Source organism: Macrotis lagotis, chromosome 2 (genome assembly GCF_037893015.1).
Source record: "Macrotis lagotis isolate mMagLag1 chromosome 2, bilby.v1.9.chrom.fasta, whole genome shotgun sequence".
NCBI lineage: Eukaryota > Metazoa > Chordata > Mammalia > Peramelemorphia > Peramelidae > Macrotis > Macrotis lagotis.
Genome location: NC_133659.1, coordinates 207,090,258 through 207,112,351, shown reverse-complemented (window position 1 = coordinate 207,112,351; position 22,094 = coordinate 207,090,258). Strand labels below are relative to the sequence as shown.

General features: G+C 38.7%; 1 long non-coding RNA gene across 1 annotated transcript in view; it reads left to right on the top strand.

Moving 5' to 3' along the window:
- The window catches only part of LOC141511421 (uncharacterized), a 36,111-nt gene extending 14,861 nt beyond the window's left edge, over positions 1–21,250 (top strand). Inside the window, exon 2 of the long non-coding RNA XR_012475331.1 lies at positions 21,114–21,250. This is a non-coding gene — a long non-coding RNA (uncharacterized LOC141511421). The remainder of the gene's footprint in view (positions 1–21,113) is intronic.
- Positions 21,251–22,094: the final 844 nt, after the last annotated feature.

Sequence of the window (22,094 nt, the reverse complement as noted above, 5' to 3'; positions counted from 1 at the left end):
GGTAACAAATCAACCTGTTACTTTCTCCAGAGTCCTCCACTCTGGGATGTTGCCTGGTTCTCTTGCTTGTACCTGCTATGTCCTTCTTCCAGACCTTACTCAGATATCACTGCCTTTATTGTTCCTTTACGGGTATCATATGTTTAGTCCCTGTTGGACGCTATATGTTGAATCCCTAATCCAGACTCCTATGTTGAGTCCCTTTCCTGGACTCTTATGTTGAGTCCCAGTTCTGGACTCCCTCAATCTTCCCTAGGCAAGCCATTGGAGGGGCAGGAGACAAGGAAGACAAGGGAGACAAGTACTCCATCAAGATCTCCAAGTGCTACATTTATTCACCAAAACACCAGTACCTAAATACCTTTCCAGTCTCTAATCCACTCCACTCCTGTGGTACTTTTTAAGATAAGACTCTGGTGTTCAAGGATACCAGGTGAAGATAATTCACAATATTTCCATAAACAATGGTTCCCAATGCAGGTAGATTAGTATCTTTCAGGTGAAGGAAAGGTATATTAAGGAGGATTCTAGCAAGTATCCTGCCAGCAACGATCAAGAGAGAGATACTGCCTCACACCCCAGATTTGCTACAGGACAATCTGTTTCCTTTGGCTATATAAAGATGGACAATGATGCATATTTGAACTCCTGGAGGATAACACCTTTTGCCATATAACCCAGAACATTTCAACCAGCTTTTGTATGAATGTGGACTATTTGACTAAATCTTAGCTGAAATATAATCAGCAGTAGGTGCTATGCCATACATGAATGCCACAGCCTAATGGCATTCAAAGTCTCTTCTTCAGTTGGAAATTTGGCTAGAAAGGAAATGGCCTCAGCATTAATCAGTGCTGTCTATGGTCCATTAAGAGCTCTATGGAAGTGCTCAGTCTAACTCTCCAGAATCATATCCTTATCACTAATCAATGTGACTTCATCAGCACTGAGTATGGGTCTTTGGCCCATAAATAGTCTTCAGGGCACAATAAAAGTGCTTTGATTTGTAACTATCAGCATAAAACTGTATTTTACCAGTCTTCCTGAGCTAAGAATTCTGCATCTCTCTAAGCTTTGCTTGCACTACTTTTTTTCTTTAAGATTTTATTTAGGGCAGCTAGGTGGCATAGTGGATAAAGCACCAGCCTTGAAGTCAGGAGTACCTGGGTTCAAATTCGGTCTCAGACACTTAATAATAACCTAGCTGTGTGGCCTTGGGCAAGCCACTTAACCCCATTTGCCTTGCAAAAAAAAAACCTAGAAAAAAAAGATTTTATTTTGAGTTTTACAATTTTTTCCCCAATTTTCCTTCCCCCCCACAGAAGGCAGTTTGCCAGTCTTTACATTGTTTCTATGGTAAACATTGATCTAAGTTGAATGTTATAAGAGAGAAATCATATCCTTAAGGAAGAAAAAATAAAGTATAAGAGATAGCAGAATTACATAATAAGATAACAGGGTTTTAATTTTTTTTCTAAATTAATGTTAATAGTCTTTGGTCTTTGTTCAAACCCCACTGTTCTTTCTCTGGATACAGATGGTATTCTCCATCCCAGATACCCCAATATTGTCCTTGATTGTTGCACTGATGGAATGAGCAAGTCCATCAAGGTTGATCATCACCCCCATGTTGCTGTTAGGGTGTACAATGTTTTTCTAGTTCTGCTCATCTTGCTCAGTATCAGTTCATGCAAATCCTTCCATGCTTCCCTGAATTCCCATCCCTCCTGGTTTCTAATAGAATAATAGTGTTCCATGACATACATATACCACAGTTTGTTAAGCTATTCCCCAATTGAAGGACATTTACTTAATTTCCAGTTCTTTGCTACCACAAACAGGGATGCTATGAATATATATTTTTTTTCATAATATTTTCAGGGTATAGACCCAGTAATGTTATTGCTGGATCAAAGGGCATGCACATTTTTGTTGCCCTTTGTGTGTAATTCCAAATTTCTCTCCAGAAAGGCTGGATTGCATTTTACTTTTGATGGAGTTAAATGCTAGCTTTTTTTTTTTTTTTAAAGAAATGAACTATCTTGCTGGTGAGCCCCATAGTGTTTTTGTTTTCTGTATCTTCTGAATTTTTCCATCACTTTCATCAAATCAATCTTGATGTTTGTGAGTATTCTGACCCAGATGTAGTGTTGTATACCAAATCTTTGAAAGCTGTGCATTCTTTTTCACTCCACTGTTGTTACATATGGGTTGACTCACTTTTCCCTCCAAGTTAGCATTGAACTGTTCTTGCTTAGAGAAAAACTCTAATGTTGACATTATCTCTTACTAGTTGTCTTACCTTGGGGCTACTGCTTTTATTTCATTTTATTTTATTTTATTTTATTTATATTAAACTTGAAGATGATAAGTCTATGATCAGTCCAGAACTCTGTGCCACACAGTGCCTTCATCAATCTCACAACCTATCTCTTCTTACAATGACATAATCTACTTGGTGACAATGGTTTCTGTGAGAGTGCATAAATGAAATATTATTGGTTTTAGGTAAAGGGAAGACATTATTCATGATGAGAAGGTCATGAGATGCACAAATCTTCAATAGTAAATGACCATTGCTGTTACCATTTCTGACTCTGTGTCTCCCCAGGACTTCCTGCCATGTCTGATAGTCTATGCCAGCTCTTGCATTAAAGTTACCCAGAATAATAAGCTTGTCCTCTTTTGGCACATTGATGATGATCAGGGTCTCCAGGTCTTCATAAAATTTTTTTGATCTCATCAGGGTTTGCCATGGTTGGAGCATAGGCACTGATGATAGTGGCATGGTATTTTCCTAAAAAGTGGCAATCACATTGTCATGGGTTCATTTTTAATTTCTTTTGGTAGGCATACAAACCTGTTGACTAGACTAGTTTTGATTGCAAAACCTATACTATCTTTATAATACTTCCCTTTACTGAGACCAATCCAGAAAAATATTTTCTCCAACTCCACTTTGGTAAAGTTGATCTTCATTTGCCAGCCTTGTTTTATTCAGGACTGCTATTTAGATGGGGGAGGGTACCTGATGAGTTCTCTTAAAACAAGAGCTGTATGTCTTTCAGGTCTATAGGTCTTTGTGTTGTTCATGAGTATATACATGTATATTTTGTGAGTGGAATAATCTTTGCAGAAGTTTTTGTACATCATTTTTGCATAAGTTTCAATTGCAGGGTGGTATCCCTGCCTGCCCTGGTAAGCAGATCAAGGTTGGGTGAAGCAGACAATTTTTAGGACACCTTCTATACTCCCTTCCTCACAATAGGGAGTGAGCAGTGCAGTCCTTAAGACTGCTCAGTTACCCAGAGTGCTGCTGAATCCCACTGATGCTTCCAGTGAGAAAATGACATGTGGCTTGGGTACCTGTGTGCAATATTGTGACTACAATTACTATTGCATTTGCATCTCTTACTTTGCCACTTACCTGTTCCCACAGGGCTTTGAGATAGATAAAATGGTAAAATGATATGGTTTATGTCTTTTGTTTCATTCATAAGTTGGATTTAAGTAAGACAGAGTTTTGCAAAGTCATCAACCTCACTCTTTCAGAGTCAACAAATTCCAGAGATATGACAAAAATCAAGACAACAAGTCTCAGGATGTAATGAATGACCTTGGCATCTTCTATGTCAATCAAGCTCTAAGTGCTCTACAGCAACTGTTTTAGTGGCTGTCATGGCTATTGAAACAAATTATTCTCACCCACCCATTCCACTGGCATATCTTCACATGCTTGGGATAGACATCTCTCTAACTCATTGAAAGATTTGAGACTCCTCAGTTACTCTTAACTTGATTTAGCCTGTCTGACAAAATGTTTTGTACAAGGTTGTGGCTACTGCATATGCTACTACTTCTTGGACTTACAGGTGAGAGTTGGGTGGATCAGGTAGACACCAAAGATGGTGGATCAAGTGGACACCACAGGTGGAAAGCCATCCTGAAAAGGACTTGGCAACCCTCATTCCAGAGGTACTAGTCTTCTTTGGACACACCCTACAGCCATCTCTGAAAATAAGCATCAGTCAAAGCATAAAACAAGATGTGGAGTCATCAAAAATATTTCTCACTATGATGAGAAAGATCCAGCATTGTTGTTTGTCCTTTGTTTTTGAAGAGTACCAATGATATCATGGGGTGATGTCTTGAATCTTGAGTGAACTGGATTTAAGTGAGTCAAAGCTGCACAAAATTATGATCTTCATTCTCTCTTCCAGAGTCATCCAAGTCTAGAGGCAAGACAAAAGTCAGGATGACTGGCAATGATCTGGGATGCATTTGCTAACCTTGGCATCTTCATTGTCTGATCAAGCTCTAAGCACTTCTTAACTCCTTCTTTGGTTGCCTTCATGGCGCATTGGAACAAGTTGTTCTCATCCACACACATTCTGTTGGGTAAAGTCATCAAATGCATGGGATAGACATCTCTACAACTCACTGATGGTTTGTGGATAGTTAGTTACCCTTAACTTGATTTAACCCATCTGCTGAGATGACTTGCCAGGGTGTGGTCACTGCACATGCTATAGCTTCTTGGAGCCACAGGTGAGAGTCAATTGCAGGTGGACATCAAAGGTAAATGAGCAACCCTGAAAGGGACTAGACATCTCTCATAATAGAGGTGCTAAAAAAGATCAAACATAGTGTCAAGGTTGAGGAGGGATTCTTTGGGAATGCTGGGATCCTCCAGATCCTTTTATTTGAAGATATTTTGTTGATTGTATCTAGGTCAAAGATATCACCAAGCCTCCTGGAAAGAGGTCTGTAATCACTCAAAGAAGTGTCTATCCCCCAAGAAAGACTAAATGGATGAAGTATCTGTTTCCCAGATTTCAATTTCACTTCTGTAAGACTCTTCATCCATAAAATAGAAATAAGACCTACATTATTATCCACTACATATGAATATTGATTTAGAACTTGATGGAAATTTAGAGTCAATCTAGTTCACTACCCACATTTTATAGATAAGGAAACTAAGACTCCGAGAGTCACTTCACAGGGTTCTGAGTAAAGCACTATACAAATAACACTAAATAAATGTTTTTACCCCTGTGGTAGAAACTGGGTCCTTATCTTATTTTTCCTATAAAAATTCCTGTTTTGGTTCTCTGTTTGATACTCTGGTCTGGGACACTATATGGCTCCTCCAGTCCTTTCAGGGATCAGAGTCCTACTTCTGAGTCTCAATTCTCATGGCTGGATCTTTGATACTTGCTACTAGACTTTTTGGGTGGTTTCATGTCTCCTTGGATTTGATTTATTGGCTGCTGCTGGAGCCATCTGACCCTGTGCTCTGTCTGTCTGTCTACCCCCTGGCTTCTGCTGGATCAACTAAATGTCAGTTGTGCTGCTGCTGGAATATTCCCAATCACCTTCCCCATCCTATAGGTTTGTTTATTCCCTAGACTTTTGCTTTCCCTGTTATGGTAAAGTTGGACAATATAACTACTGTAATGTGGAAAAGAAAGTCAGTGCCTTGTTCTTTGCATGAGAAAAGCTTATGCAAGTTCTTTTTCCTATATTCATAAAAGGGGTCAAGATAAAGGGGGAAAGAATGGTATATTTTAAGTTGAACTACCCTAAATCAAATATTCAACCCCTACCACATCCCACCATTTAGTGGCATGGTAGTTAAATCCTCTGAGGAACCTTCCACCACTTAAATGTCCTAAAATTCACCATTAATAAATAAAATTGACTTCAAGAAGAAGCCTAGAATAGGGAGCACTGAACCAGGAGCTTAAATCAAGTAAAAGACAGATTAAAAAACATCAAACAATATAAAAGTCTTTAACAAAAGTATAGTCCATGCAGTGAAAAGTAATATCAGGGACAATTTGCAGTGAGTCTCTTAATGAAAAGTAGTGACAATAAACAGGAGCAGTACCAGGAACATTAGTACCACTATACCAAGGATAATAACATAAACTCCAGTCACCAGAGTCAAACAAAGTATTTAAAAGATGATAAAGTTCTTATTTAGGGACTATTTCTTCATTAGGGCTGAATACAGTTAAGTCTCACTCTGACCTTCAACCAGTGACTTAGGATTGCCACCAAATTGACTAGAGGTTTCCCTTTCTTTCAAATGACTTTCCATTCATTGTAAAGACAGTCATTGGGAAGATTCTTTTTTTTTTTTTTTTTTTTAGGTTTTTGCAAGGCAAATGGGGTTAAGTGGCTTGCCCAAGGCCACATAGTTAGGTAATGATTAAGTGTCTGAAACCAGATTTGAACCCAGGTACTCCTGACTCCAAGGCCGGTGCTTTATCCACTACGCCACCTAGCTGCCCCCATTAGGAAGATACTTATGTCATTAGGAAGCAAAGTTGTTCAGTCATTCAGTCATTTTTGACTCTGTGACCTTATGGATTCTAGCACATCTGTCTTTCTTTTGCTATCTACTGAAGTATATCCAAACTCATGTTCATTGCTTCCACGACACTAATCTATTCATTTCATCTTTTTGCTATCTCCTTCTTTTGCCTTCAATCTTTCCCAATCTTAGAGCTTTTTCAACAACCAAAATACTTATCAATAATTTTACCCCTTGGCCTAATGGATTCTTTGTAGGGATGATACATCTAAACCAACCCAAGGGAAAGGATACCTGTCAAATCAAAGGAACTTATACCATTTCCCAACATGACCTTCTGAAGGACCAAAAATTCTCAAGGTCTGAAAATTTCACTCAAGGGATAGAATAAAGAGGTATTAAAGGGAAACAATCAGAATTATGTCAAATTATGTCCAAAAAGAATTCCATCCTTATCCAATAAGTTTTCCAGGATGCCAAGTCCAAGTAATCACTTTCCCTCCTCTTATCTCCACCCTCTCCTAGGGAAGTGATAATTCATTAGAGACATAACTTCTGAGAGATAGGTGATGAATCCTGATAATTAAGAGATTGATGTCAAAACTATTGTTTAAAGAATACATTCAAATGTTCAACAGTACCAGCTACCTAAAGATGGTACAGGAGTTGAGAAAACCAATGTATAATATAGTGGTAGACCTAATCTCACCTCTCTTTTGTAATAAAATAAGCCCCTTGACCAGAGGTAATAGAGGAAATGATAGGGGGCTGATGAGGAAGAAAATTATGTTTTGTAAAGATGGTGGTTGGTGGCAGATTTGACTTGTATCCTGAATAAATCATCTTCAGTAAGAGCCAATCTCTTTTCCTGAGATGACCAAAGAAGGCCAAGGCCAATATAATCAGTTTACCAGTGGGAAGAAGGTCAAGAACAATGTGGGATAATGTCATACTGATCTTTAAGATCTCGATGCTGCATCTGGCATGAGGAATATTATTGAATAGTAACCATGTCATCCTTAGTTAAGAGTATCATATAGTCCCATGTCTACTTCAATATACAGTCATGGTTATTGTGTCCAGATACATGATGGCTCTGATCCTAAACCTCTGTCCTTCTTAAAGGTCATCAGCCTAATTGTTCAGCTAAGGAAAGTTTATGGTGTCCAATGGATAACATGCTCTACAAATAGCTATAGGCAATGAATCAGCAAAATTCCTCTGTTACTTCAGACATCAAAGGAGTTTTGTTCTCTTCATGTTCCAAACAACTCTGCTAGATCCATGACCACCATCCCAAAATGGCTATAAATAAAGCTCTTATCTTCCCTTTCCCTCAATTTCTCTCACATGCCAGACATATGGTTTACAGTTCAACCCCTTAGAAGGACTTCCCTCAGGGTATATCCTATAAATGAATTAATGTCTACTAAGATCCAGTTGCAAATGACTTTCTCATAGTGGGAAAATTGTCTTTGAGCAAGGAAAAACAATGATCTCCAAGAACCAAGTTCCCATAGGTAAGGGCAGATCGGGCTCCTGCAGGAAGCAAAGCTGGGTTGGCCTGAAAGCATGATGACCACATGGCTCCAGTCTCCCAAATTTCCCTTTCCTTCTTGCTGCTCTTCTATTTCAGTGATGATGTCATTCCAATTCAGTCTTGCTAACTATTGCCAAATGTTCCGGTTCAGACTTATCTCAGGCCTCTTCAGTGATCTAGAAAAGGAATACAATAAAATTCTCATAGACTACCAAATTCTCTAAAAATAAACTTATTTTCAATAAGAGATTAAAAAGGATACAATTACTCGTACAAAAGAACACTAACTTTTGCCACCTCCACATTCTCTATAGCAACTATGCTGAGTCAGAAATACAGTCTCTCTCCATGTCCCTCTCCATGTCTTAGACAAAAAGAAAGCAAATCCTGAGGACAAAGCTTCTTTAAAGGGAAACTATCTCAGTCCATGTAAAACAAAAGCTATGTCCAATCTCTTTCCCTTTCTGACCTCTTCCTAACAGTTGTCCATGTCTTTTCAGAGCCTTTTCAGAGCAATTCGAATTTGGAGGATTTCTCTGCTTTCTTCATTTCCCCTTCTTAGAAACATAAAAAAGCCTTTCTTTAACTTTGATGTCTGTGTCCTAAGGGAAAGGTGGGATAAGAAGTCCTCAGAAGAAGATCTTTGCTTAGGTTTATAATATACAATGTCATTTTGAGGGTGAGTATGGACTTAAACATAGGCTAAGTCTCTTGGAGCAAGAATTGGGTGTGAGGGAAGAAGTAAGAGGTATTATATACTAGAGGGTAGCAGAGGAATATAGTTCTTTTTTAAAAAGAAAGATGGAATATAGTTTTAAACAATCAATTTATTTATTTATTATTCCAACTATATGCAAAGATAGTTTTCAGCATTCATATTTTTGTGAGATTTTGAGAGCCACATTTTTCTTCTCTCCCCTCTCCCCTTAACAGCAAGTTATACATGTATAACTATATTAACCATATTTCCATGTTAGTCATGTTGTGAAAGAAGAATCAGAACAAAAGGGGAAAAACATGAGAGAGGAAAAACATAAAGCACAAAACAAATTTTAAAAATTGAAAATAGAATGCTTTGGTCTGAATTCAGACTCCATAGTTCCTTCTCTGGATTTAGATGATGTTTTCCATCATAAGTCCTTTAAAAGTATTGCTGGTCATCATATTGCTGAGAAGAGTTAAGTCTATCCTAATTGATTGTGACACAGTGTTGCTGTTAATGTGTTCAGTGTTCTCCTGGTTCTGCTCACTTCATTCAGCATCAGTTTGTGTAAATCTTTCCAAGGCTATTCAGAAATCTGCCTGCGCAAGATTTCAAACAGAGCAATAGTGTTCCATTACATTCATACCAGAATTTTATTAGGTATTCTTCAATTGTTGGGCACTCCTTCAATTTCTAATTCTTTGCCACCACAAACCTGTTCATGATTTCTTATAGAACAATACTACTCCATTACATTCACATTCCACAGTTTCTTCAACTATTCCCCTATTTATGGGCATCCCTCAATCTCTAAATCTTTACTACTACAAAAAGAGCTGCTATAAATAGTTTTGCACATATATGGGTCTTTTCCCTTTTTTATCCGATCTAGTATTAGTATTGCTGGATCAAAGGGTAATGCACAGTTTTATTGCCCTTTGGGCATGGTTCCAGTTGTTCTTCAGAATGGTTGTATCAGTTCACAATTCCACAAACAATGCATTGGTGCCCTAGTTTTCCCACATCCCCTTCAGCATTGATCATTTTCCTTTTTTGTCATATTGGTCAGTCCAAAAGGTATGAGGTGATACCTTAGAATAGTTTTAATTTACATTTCTCTAGTCGATAATGATTTAGAAGATTTTTATATGACCTTGGATAGCTTTAATTTCTTCATCTGAAAACTGCCTGTTCATATCCATTGATGATTTAGAAGAATACAATTTTGCCAAAAGACTCCAGGTTATCTAAATGCAAACAGTCCCCCCCCCCACTTCCTTCCCCCTCCCCCCTGCTTATTAGCTGTGTAACCTTAGGCAGATAACTTAACCTCTCAAAATTTCTGATATCTCCTCTATAAAATAACAAATGCTGACTACAGGCCTCAAAGGTCACTTTTATGTCTGTGGTTTTACAAGATGATTCAGAAATCTTGATTCTAGGGAGATTCATAGGAATTAATCTGAAGAGTATCATGGAATCATTTTGTTAGAAAAGACCCTAGAAATCACTGAGCTTAACTTTCTGATTTTGTAGATGAAGGAAAATGAGGTCCAGAGAAACAAAATCTATTAATTAACAAGAATTTATTAAGCATTGATTATGCAAGGTATTTGGGTAGGTGTGGAGAATCTAAAGACAATCATGAAATAGTATCTGATTCAAGGAATTTAACCTCTTTCGAGGGGACAGCATGTAAATGCACGCATATACAAATAATTATATACAAAATATACACAAAATTAGATATAAAGTAAAAAACTTCAAATGACTTCCCCAAGGTCACAAAGCTAGTAAACAAGAGATTAGACTAGAATTCAAGTTTCTTCAATAGTAATCCACTGCTGATTTACATATATAGTTGTTTATGAAACATGTTATCCATCTGGAAGACCATAATGTCTTTTGCTTAGCTGAGCAATTAGGTTGATGCTTTTTAAGAATGACAGAGGTTTAGGATTAGGTCCATCACAAATTTGGACACAGGAACCATGTTGTTATATTGAAGTGGACAGGGAACCATATGATGTCCTTAATGAAGGATGAGGTGGCTACTTTCCAATGATATTCCTCATGCCAAATGTGGCATCAACCTTTTAAAGATCAGAATGGCACAATCCCACATGGTTCTTGACCTGCCTCCCACTGGCAAGCTGATTCTATCATCCTTAGAGTTGTAATGGGAAATTCTAGCAGCTGGGGCAAATTCACTTGGGAAAAAAAAGAAGAGACAGAAACACCAACAGATGCCAGGTCAGCACCCACCTCCATTACCACTGATCCTGAGTATTCAGTGCGGTGCCGGTCTCCAGGTCCCATGATGTTTAGACAGTCTGGCTCAGTTGAATGCAGTCTCTCTGATTTGGGGATGAGGAAAGGTGACCTCAGTGAATAAACAGGACATGATTTCAATGGTCCCTCAGGACTGGGGTGAAGGGTCTTGGCCCAAGACTTTGTAAAAAAGTACATGGCAAGGAAAAGGTATAACCCTCTTGCCTGAACCCTGAGTGAAAAATCCAGGTGGGCTGGTGCTGTTTAAAATTCTGATCATAGCATCTTCCTTTCCTCAGCAATGGAGAGAATCCTTTTTCTTAGTCCCTGACCCCATCCCTGCCAGTTTGGGATTCCCTTCCCATGCCCAGCTCTTACCTCCTCTACACACTATGACTGAGCTTGTTCTATTGGGCAAAGGGAACAGGGGTGAGGGTGAGGGAAGGTAGGTTAATCAGCTTCCCTTTTATTAGTGCCAGAACTGTAATTGAAAAGCCCTGATTGAGCCTATCTATTAAATAGTCCCAGGGAAGAAGTGTGGGGAGACAAGCTGTTGGAGCATTTCCTGTGCCCTCTAATCTTTCTATCTATTATTTTATCTTGAGTTTGGAGCCAGAGCATTGAGACATTTTGTGGTATTATTATTAGTAGTAGTAGTTTTAACTCACTTCATCAATGAAAAGGCTGAGGAAAAGCCACAGCCATAAAGTACTGTGAGTGCTCCAGACAGAGAGATACCCATCTCTCTGTGGGATAATTTTTGGTACCTTATTTTCCAAGCTTGTCACAATTCATTTATTAGTTACTACCCTCTGGGAGATAATCCACTCTCATCTCCTTATTTTATACAGAGGTGGATTAGAAGAGGGGGAAGTAGGTAGGAGTAGGGGAAAGGATGCTGAGGGAAGGGTGCATAGTCAGTGGGAGATGTAAGGTCTGGATACAGGGATTTGGGAAGCAATCAGTTTAGAAGAGTTCTCCCCCTCAGGGGAGGAGGGAGAAGATATTTTCTTTCCTTGCCTTCTCTGATTGTCCTCTAAATTATCTTATGGTATATATAGTTCCAGAAGGATCCCCACAGAGCAGGCTCTTCCCCTGGAAGTCAGGATGTGCTGCTGCCTCCCCTTAGGCAAAACATAACCAGGGTAGGTTCCCTCACAGGCCCTGGCACTTGTGCCCAGCTATTGCCCTCTGGGGTATCTTTTGTGCCTTCTTAACACCTTTCCCTTAAGCTAAAGGTCACAAATATACACAAAAATATTTTGTGTAACCTTGAAGGAAAAAAATAATCTCCATTTAAAAAAAATTTCTTAAGAGCATACATATGACAAACTCTAGAATTTATTTCCTTTCATATTGAATAAGGAACATGAGGAGCCCTACTGAAGAACCCAGGGATGGAGGGGCCCCAAAAGGTCAGAAACTCCCCAACCCATAGCATAAAAACCCTGTAAATCAGGAAAGACCCAGGTAGAAGGATTTCTCAACCCTTTGCATCTAAGAATCTGGAAGAGACATCTGGGAGTTAGGAATCTTGCTATACTTGAGCAGACCAAGGTAGAGCCTTGAGTCATCCCCTAAGGGGCTAATTTATGAAAGCAGCTTAAATATAATTTTAAAATGCCTTCCCTTTTCCAGAGATCTGGGAGTCAATTGCTGCTACTCTGGGCTTCAGGTTCTCCTTCAAAGGGTATCCCTTGGGCAGATGTAAAACTTGCTAGGAAAAGCTTTTTTTTCCTTCTTTCTTTTCTATTTTTTCTTTTCTTTTTTTTTCTGGTTCTGGAGTCTTTGCTATTATCTCAGCCACTGACTTCATTGAAGAAGGAGCCAACTAGACATCGCCATATTCCTTTTTTCTGCTCCTTTGCTAAATTGGTAGACTGGGGAGGGGAAGAAAGCTGAGAATGCCTTAGATTTCTCTCTGGGGGCATTTGTCTCAGAAATAGAGACCTCTAAAAAGAGATGTAAGATTGAGGCCCAGTAGAGAAAACAAAGACCCTCCTCCTGCCAGCTTCAGCTAAGCTAATCAACTTGGTAAAGCCTGAATGTTATTTTTAGTTCTGCCCCTAATTGCTTTACAATGTTGGGAAAATGCTGCATTTTTTTTGGACAAGGCCAATGTAAGGAGCTCTCTGAGGAAGCTCTAGTGAGCTTGACAGAGCCAAAATTTCTAGTATTGGAGAGTGGCCTTGTTGTTGTTCTTGTTGTTCACACATTGTTCAGTCATGTCTGACTCCTTGTGGCCCTGTTTGGGTTTTCTTGGCAAATACATTGCAGTGGTTTGCCATTTCCTTCCTTACAGATAATGAAACTGAGGCAAATAGGATCAAGTGACTCCCCCCAGGGTTTCACACAGATGTAAACATCTGAAGCTGGGTTTGAATTCAAGACTTCTTGACTTCAGAACAAGTCACTTAGCTGTCCCAATGCCAATATATGTCAGAGGCATCCTCTTTTAGGATGAATTGGCAGCTTGGAATGGTAGTAAAAAACACTGGACTGGGAGTCAGGAGGCTTGGATTCGGGATTGTGCTGGGAAATGTTTAACAAACAGCTCTCTAGAAAAAAAAATGTACAACACCTTCCTTCAAAGTTAATCTGCCATATTAACATTTTCTCCAGCACTCTCTTAAGTCTACACTGGACAATCAGCAAAATGATAGATTATGTACTGATATACAGCATTTGCTGATTTCTGAGATGTAAATGCTCATAATAGAACATTTAACAACTTGTTTGACAGGGACACCCCTGCTTGGATTCTAGTCGTAATCATGTGTATGACCTTTACCAAGTCGTTTCCTTTCACAGGGTCTCTGTTTCCTTCTCTGTAAAAATGAAGGAAATCATCCTTAAAATCCTCTAGTTCCATTTTCTATCGCTCTTCAGTCCCTTTAATCCATTCTTCTTCACTCTTGTCTTTGCTCCTCAGTGTTAACAAATGTTGTATTTTCTCCACCCCCCCCTCCCCATCTCCACCATCTCTACCTCTAGAAATTCCTTACCTCACTCTTTGCTGAACTATGACCTTTGAAAATATAGCTCAAAGACCACTCGTTCTGAGAAAGCCCTACTGGAACAGCCCCCACAACCACATCTGTTCCTTCATTCTGCATTCCCTCTTTGCTTATTTATGTGCCCTGTATCCACCCTTGGTTGCCAGGGCTTAGTAAGTACCCTTGTGTCAATTTTGGGGGGATATATATTTTCTGTCTCCCCAGCTAGGTTTTAGGAGCTCCCAGGGCAGAGACAGTATGCCTTCTTTCACAGTGGATAAAACTCTGAGCTAGTATCAGGAAGCCCTAAGTTCAAATCCAGCCTCAGACACTTACTAGCTGTACGACCCTGGACAAGTCCCTTAACTACTATTTGCTTCAATTTCCTCATCTGTAAAAAACTAATGACAGAACTTGCCTTCCAAGTTTGTTGTGAGGATCAAATAAGGCATTTAGTTATAAGGTCTACCACATAGTAAGCACTATATAAATCTTGGGTATTATAATTATTAAATTATTATAGGCAGCTAGGTGGCTCAGTGGAGAGAGCCCTAGGTATGGAGTTTGAAAGACCTGTGTTCAAATCTCACCTCAGACACTAACTGTGTGACCCTGGACAAGTCATTTAATCTCTGCCTGCAATCCATTTAAGATGGAAATGGTAAACCACTCCAGTATTTTTGCCAAGAAAATGCCATGGATAACTTGATCTACAGGGTCATGAAGAGTCAGACAAAACTGAACAAAAACAACAACACAGCAACAATATTATATACTGCTCTAATAGCCTAGCCCAGGGTTTTTGGCACAGGCTTTGTTCAATAAGGGCTGTGGACTGACTAACTAGATGGCAGTCAGGCAGTTCCAGGTTCACTCAGGTCTCTCCCCACTCAGCCAGAGAATGCATTGGGTTGAAAGTGAATATCCTTGCTTCAGAGAAGATTCATCATGACTGAAAGCTTTGGTGCCTCTGTATCATATTAAGGACCAATTTTGTGGAAATTAAGAGGACAGAGCATTCTTTTTTCTTGAACTTAATCGAACCATTCATCCTCACACCTACCTACAGAAGTCTTGGATGTGTGTGGGTTTGATGTGAGGGGGAGGGGGAGGTAGTGGGAGGAGGAAGATGGGAGGGGAATAGGACAGAAGGGAAGGGAAGACACAGATGGGAAGAAGTGCAGAGAAGCCCACTTTCCCAGCTCTTGCAGAGGGACCTGTAAGTAGTAAAGGAATTTCAATCAAAAGAGTCTGATTTCTATACCAGTGCCTTCAGCCATATTCATGATTTGATGTGACTTGCTCCAGGTCTTCTGAGACAGTCGTGTTACCTTTTCAAAAAAAAAAGCCCATTTTTTTCCTTTGGAGCTCCAAATAGGCTAAGGGCACTCTCTCTTTCCTTAAAGAAAACTCCACCAGAATTCTTCCCAGATTACTGGGAGATTTTGGGAATAGGACACTCTAATGTCACAATCTCTTGAGAAACATCTTTTTTTTCCTCTTCTTGCTGCTGTGTTCAAAAGGTCTGAACAGCTCCCATAGAACAACTAACCTGGGTCTCCTCCAGGGATCATATTTCCCACATGTCTGGGGAAAAATTTATGATTTTCAATTTCCCAAATGAAGGAGGCAGCAGCAGTGACCAGAGTTCTTGTGCTCATTTTTGTAAAGGATCATTGACATCATAGGTGGTGTCTTGCCTTGTTCGTGAATTGGATTTAAGTGAGGCATAGTTACACATAGTCATCAATCAGCCTCACTTGCTCTTTAGGAGTCATAGAAGTCCACTTGCAAGACAAAAGTTAAATCATTTGGGGATGTTTGGGATGCAGAGGATGACATTGACATCTTAGATTTTGGACTAAGTTCTAAGCATTTTCATGGCTGTTGGAACAAATTGTTCTCATTCGTCCATTCTGATATTCTTCTCATGCTTGAGATACATGGAATGTTCAAGAAAGATTGGCACCTCTGGGGTGAAGGTTTCCTGAACCCTTTTCATGACTGTTCTTCTAACTTGGTATCCTCCCTTACCTAACTTTCCCCTGTGACTCCAAGAAGTGTGGCATACACAGTAGCCACAACCTAGAAGATCATCTCAACAGAGTGTTAAACCAACAAACCTCAAACCCATGAGTTAATGGCATTTTTACCCCTACACATTCCAGTCATGTGTCTTGGAAAATATTTTAGCTTTGAGTTTCAATTTCCTTATTTATAAAAGAGATACAATAATAATTCATATATTCCTTATCTCAAATGGCTGTTGTAAAGATTAATTTGTCATATTTACTAAGGAAGTATGATACAGTGGAAAGAACACAGGCTCTAGAGTGAAAGGATGTTTTGATGTTTCCTATCTGTGCCACTTTGGGCCAGTCATTTTAAACTACCTGATCCTGCAAAATAAAAGTCTAGATAATCTCTGACATCTCTTCCAACTTTAAATCTATGATCCTGAGTGAGATGCAGGTAAAGTTCTTTGTAATATAATAGACCAGCAAAGGTTATAAAAAAAGAACATTTATTTTGGAATCAGAGACTTAATACTAGAAGAGGTCTTAGAAGTCATCTAGTCATTAAACATCAGGCATGAAAACTGAAGCTCAGAGAAGTTAGTTGTTTGCCCACTGTCATATCACTAAGCAGAATACTTGGGATTTAAATCTAAGCACCTTAAATTCCAGGTCCAATGTTTCCATTGGATATTTGAGCCTGAATATGAACTTGGCTACTTGCTACCTGTCTGATCTTAGGTCAGTCACTTAATCACTAGAGACCTCAGTTTCCTTAATTGTGAATTGAGACTATTTAGCCTACTTGACCTCTTAGACTCTTTCTAGTTCCACATAAATCCCATGAAACCCATGTCATCAGATTGTTTTAAGGGAGAGTAATTTGTAAAACAGTGCTTATAAAAGTAGGAGTTATTCATTCATTCATTCTTTGTGCACCCATTGGAGTTTTCTTGGCCAAGATACTATCATGGTTTGCCATGTCCTTCTTCAGTTCAGATGAGGAAACTGGGGTCAACAAGGTGAAGTGACTTACCCAGGAACGCACAGCTAGTAGGTATCTTAGGCCAGATTTGAACTCAGCAAGATAGATCTTTCTGGTCCAGGTGCTCTATCCACTGTGCCACCTAGCTATCCTAAGGGAGCTATAGCAATTGATTATTGTTTTATATTCTTGACCTGCTCCTTGGGGATAGTCGGACCATAGAACTATGAGATTTAAGTTTGACAGGGCAGGATATTACAACCATGAGACATCCCACAGTCAACATGGACAAATAGGACTGAAGGAAGAGTGGACTTTTGCTTGATAAGTAAGTGCAAGGAGTGGGGGAGACAAGTCCACCAGGAGAGCAGTTAACCTTGTACTGGGGCTTTGTCCTTCAGCATCTTAGGGAGAGAACCAGCAGGTGGAGGGGAGTGCGTCTTTAGGCCCGGAGCTCACTCTGTTAGAAATTGACTTTGGATAAACAATTACTGTCTATTTACCTCAGACCATATGGTGGTGGGGAACAGGTGTGTGGGTAATGAAGAGCTGGGCTCCAATTAAGTGTCTGGGAACCCAGCCTGATTTCCTACAGAATCTTTCGCTTGAACTGCAGCTTCCTTACAAATGAGAGCTAAAAGGGATGAAAGTCCATTGGAGGCAGGAGCAAGGAGTAGGGAAGCCACTGAAAATCAAAGGGGAGAGACACGTCCAGCTCCCTGAGGAACCAATTGCTCCCCTTGGCTTCCCCAGCACTGTCAATTGCAGTTGTTATGGGGACATCAAGAGGTTTAGCAAAGACAAATCTGCACTCCAAGATTCTTTTTCTTTAAACATTTTTAGTTAAAGTTTGTTTATTCTTCTCTCCCTCCCTTCCCACCTCCCTCTCTGAGATGCCAAACAATCAGATATAGGTTATACATTTTGGCCATTTCCATATTCATCATTTTGTATAAGAAACCTTGAATAAAAGCAAAAGAAAAAAGAAAAGAATGTGAAAAACAGCATGCTTTATTCTGTATCCAATCAATCAGTTCTTTTCCTGAAGGTGGAGAATATGTAGTTCATTACTAGTTCTTTGGTATTGTATTGGATCATTGGATTGCTGAGAATAGCTAAGTGCATTGAACAATATTGTTGTTACTGTGTACAACTTTCTCCTGGTTTTGTTCCACTTCACTATGCATCAGTCCCTATACAGTCTTTCCAGGTTTTTCTGAAATCTACCCGCTCATTATTTCTTGCAGCACAATATTCTATTATTACTATATACACAGTTTGTTTAGACATTATTCAACTGATGGGCATTTTTTTGATTTCTAATTCTTAGACACCAAAAGTGCCATAAATATTTTTTGGACAAATAGGTCCCTTTCCCTATTTTTGAATGAAACTGTATTTCTTGATGATAGTTGCTGCATCTGGTCTTGTTTCAGAATGTTCCACTATGCTCAGAAGTCAAGGTCAGCTCTGATTTTGGGGAAAGTTAATATGAATCAGCACCTGGAGGTCTCTAAAGTTACCAGTACATTAATAAAGCAGAATGACTTGAATGGGAGTGGTGATATTAGTGGGATGCTCTGCTCTGATTTGAACACTTCTGGGATGTTGTGCTTCTTAGGAAGGACATTGTTAGGGTTCTTAACCTTTTGAATTTCATAGACTCCTTAGGTAAGAGTCTGGTCAAGTCTATGGGGTCCCTTAGAATAAAAATTTTTTTAATTTAATAATAAATATTCATAGAAATAAAAATAAATTTAAATATATAGGTTTACAAAGGAAATCAATTATATTGAAAGACAGTTATCAAAATAGTCAAGTCAATTCGCATTTATTAAAATTTTACTATGTGCTAGACTATTGTTAGTCTGGCCAGAAAATATTGAAAATTAAAAACCAAGTTCACGGATAGCAGGGAAAGAATTCCTGCTGTGGGAGACTCATAGGAGGGCAACCAGTATGAGGAGAGTACTGCAGATCCTACCCTATGATGATCAGTTGAAAGAACATCAGAGTTTTTAGTTTTAGTGGGGGATGGAGAGTATGCTAAGAAGAACCATGATTGCTGTCTCTCAGCATTTGAAAGGTTTCCATATGGAAGAGAGATTAGATTTGCTCTGTTTGACTCCAGAAGGCAGAATTAAGAGGAATGGGTAGAAAATATAAATAGGTAGATTTCAGGCAGTATCATCTCCCTTTCTGATTCATTCAATGCATTAACTTACAAGCAAAAGGGATCACCTGGCATAAAAGCATCTCCTTTATGCATTAAAACCTCATCAAGTGTGACCATATTCTTTGACTACATCAACTGAGCCAGGGGCTGGAGTAGGGGGTAGGGGAATAAGTGGCTGAAGAAGAGTCATATCTCCCCTGATTCCTTACATAATAAAAAAAAAGAGAAAGAGAGACAGACAGACAGTGGCGAAGAGAGAGAGATTCACAGAGACAGACACAGAGACACACACACACATACAGAGAGAGAGAGAGAGAGAGAGAGAGAGAGATTCTAACTGATAAAGCTGCTCCAAAAGCAGAATAGGATTCTTTAGGAGATATAACATTAGATGTTATAGATTAAGAAATTTAGAGTTAGAAGAACCTCAGCAGTTTATCTAGTCAAACCTCTCATTTTACAAGTGAGGAAACTTGTATATAAGGAGGTCACATGATTTATACGAGGTCAAGGCAGCAAAACTCAGATTTGAACTCAGCACTTTTTACTCCACAGACATCTTTCTTTCTACCACAGCCCATTGCTTCAAGTTGGGACTTGATCATTTCTTTTGTTTTTTTTAAATGTTTAAATTGATTAGTTTATATCTATTAGTTCAAATTTGATCTTAACCACTTAGTAACTGTGTGGCCCTGGGCAAGTTACTTTTTTCCTGTTTGCCTAAGTTTCCTTATTTGTAAAATGAAGAAATAGAAAAAGGAAATAGGAAGTCATTCTATATCCTTGACAAGAAGACTACAAATGGGATCTTGAAGAATCAGAAATGACTGAGCAACAGTATTTATATCTAGCTAAGCTTTCTATTTATCTGTCTGTTACTTATTATCTAATTTTTATAAACATCTCACTAATATTTGTCTAATCTTTCTAATCTTTTTTACTGATCTTATTTATTCATCCATCCACCTACTTAACTACCTATTTTCCTATCATCTATTTGTTTAAACATTACATTTCCCCATTTCTTCCTGGCCAGAAGTATAGGAGTTCACTTGAGCCTAATACCATGAATCAGAGCTTTGACCTGTTCTATCTCTGACCTGGGTCATTTTGCATCTCCATAGGCCACCTCATGGCTCTCCCTCTTCAAAAGGACTCACCATATTACATTGGACTTAATTCATACAGTTGATTGAGTTAGTTTACTGCAACTCTTCCTCCTAAACTCAAGTAATTTGTCAACTTCAGTTACCCCAGTAGTAAGGATGTAAAGCTGGATGCATACTTCTAAAAGATATTCAAGATGGAATAAATGACCTCTCAGATGCCCTACAAATCTGAGTTTCTATAATTCCTTTAGTGGACAATGGGGCAGAGGCTTGAGGGTCTGGGGTATGAAGAGAAAGAACTCTGTTTTTATTTATTTATTTAATTTTTTTTTATTTATGGGGCAATGGGGTTAAGTGACTTGCCCAAGGTCCCACAGCTAGGCAGTAATTAGGTGTCTGAGGTTGGACTTGAGCTCAGGTCCTCCTGACTCCAGGGTAGGTGCTCTATCCATTGTGCCACCTAGCTGACCAACACTGTTTGTTTTTGCCCTTCCCTAGATTTCCTGAAGATTTTGTTAATTATCTTAGGAGAGATAATCCACTTTTTCAACATCCTTAGAACCTAGACAAAAGGCAGCTTCTGAGAATGACAATGGAAGACCCTCCATGTTCCATTTGCTCATCCTTCCAAGTTGAGCCCCTCTAACAAGCTGTCAGGACAAAAACCAAATAGGAGGGTGGGGTGTGTAATTAAAATCTTGTCCCTATGCTGTTAGGTGGAATTGGAAGGTAGGCACATATATTTAGGAGAAGCTATCTTGCCCAGTTTGATTATTGAATGATAGGTAAATTGAATCTGTGATCTTACCATTTTGAAAGTTCCCTTCAATTATGAAGATAGTAATCTATTCATACCTGCCCAATCTATGCAACTTTTGTACTTGTCTTCCCATAAGTTTGCACAGTTTCTCTTAATATTGAAAGGTTACCAGTAGAATGCTTTAGTTATTCTTTCACTTTTATTTAACAATAAACCCATTTTTCTCTTCCTATCAGACAACTTCTTGGTGACATCTTTATAGGAGACATTTCATAGAATGATGCTGTCAGAAAAACAAGAAGAGCTTTGAAGATTTCTTTGCTTCCCCTGAAAACTATTGTCCATACCATTGATTAAAGACAAAGTAGAAATACCAACTGTCATGGAATTTTGCCAATTTAAGTATGTTTGCTTTTTTATTCCTTTCTTCATTCCCTCCCTTTCTCTTTCCCTTCCATCTTTTTCTTTTTTTCCCTGTCTCTTTCTTTTCTTCTCTCCCTCCCTTCCTTTTTTCACTCCTTTGTGTCTTTGTTCCTTCCTTTATCCCTTCTTTCTTTCCCTCTTTCCTTCTTTATCTTGTATTAATAGAATGTCCCAAGATGTATGAAAATAAAATTGTCTCCCTTACTGAATTTTCTTGTCTGCAGTATCTAGGCCAACCCTTTCCAGGCATAGTCTACTTGATCATCGGGCATCCTGGGGATGGGCTTTAGGGAAATTGTCACAACCTGCAAGGACTAATACACTAACATTTAATTGCAAGGGATTATTTTATTTCTTTAAAAAAGTTTCTTTTATGCATTTTGGAGCTATTTCTTACTCAGATACTCTCATTGTGCCCTCCTCCCCTTTATAATGAAGTACATTTAAATAAAACAAATTGACTTATTGATCATTTTTGACAGTGTGTGCCTCATTCACTATCTATAGTGTACCACCTCTTTACCAAGAAGAGAAAAGCTTGTTTCATCATCATTCTTCTAGAGAGAAGATTGATCATTACATTACATTTCTGTGAGTTCTACTATCTTTTAATGTTGTTTTCATTTGTTTCATTGTAGTCATCATGTATATGATTTTCTGAATTCTGTTTATTTCACTTTGCTTTCATTTATGTAAGTCTTCCCAAATTTTTCTGACTTACTTCATACTTGTCATTTATTATGATTCAATGGCATTCTGTTCTGTTCCTGTACCATTATTTGTTTTTTCCATTC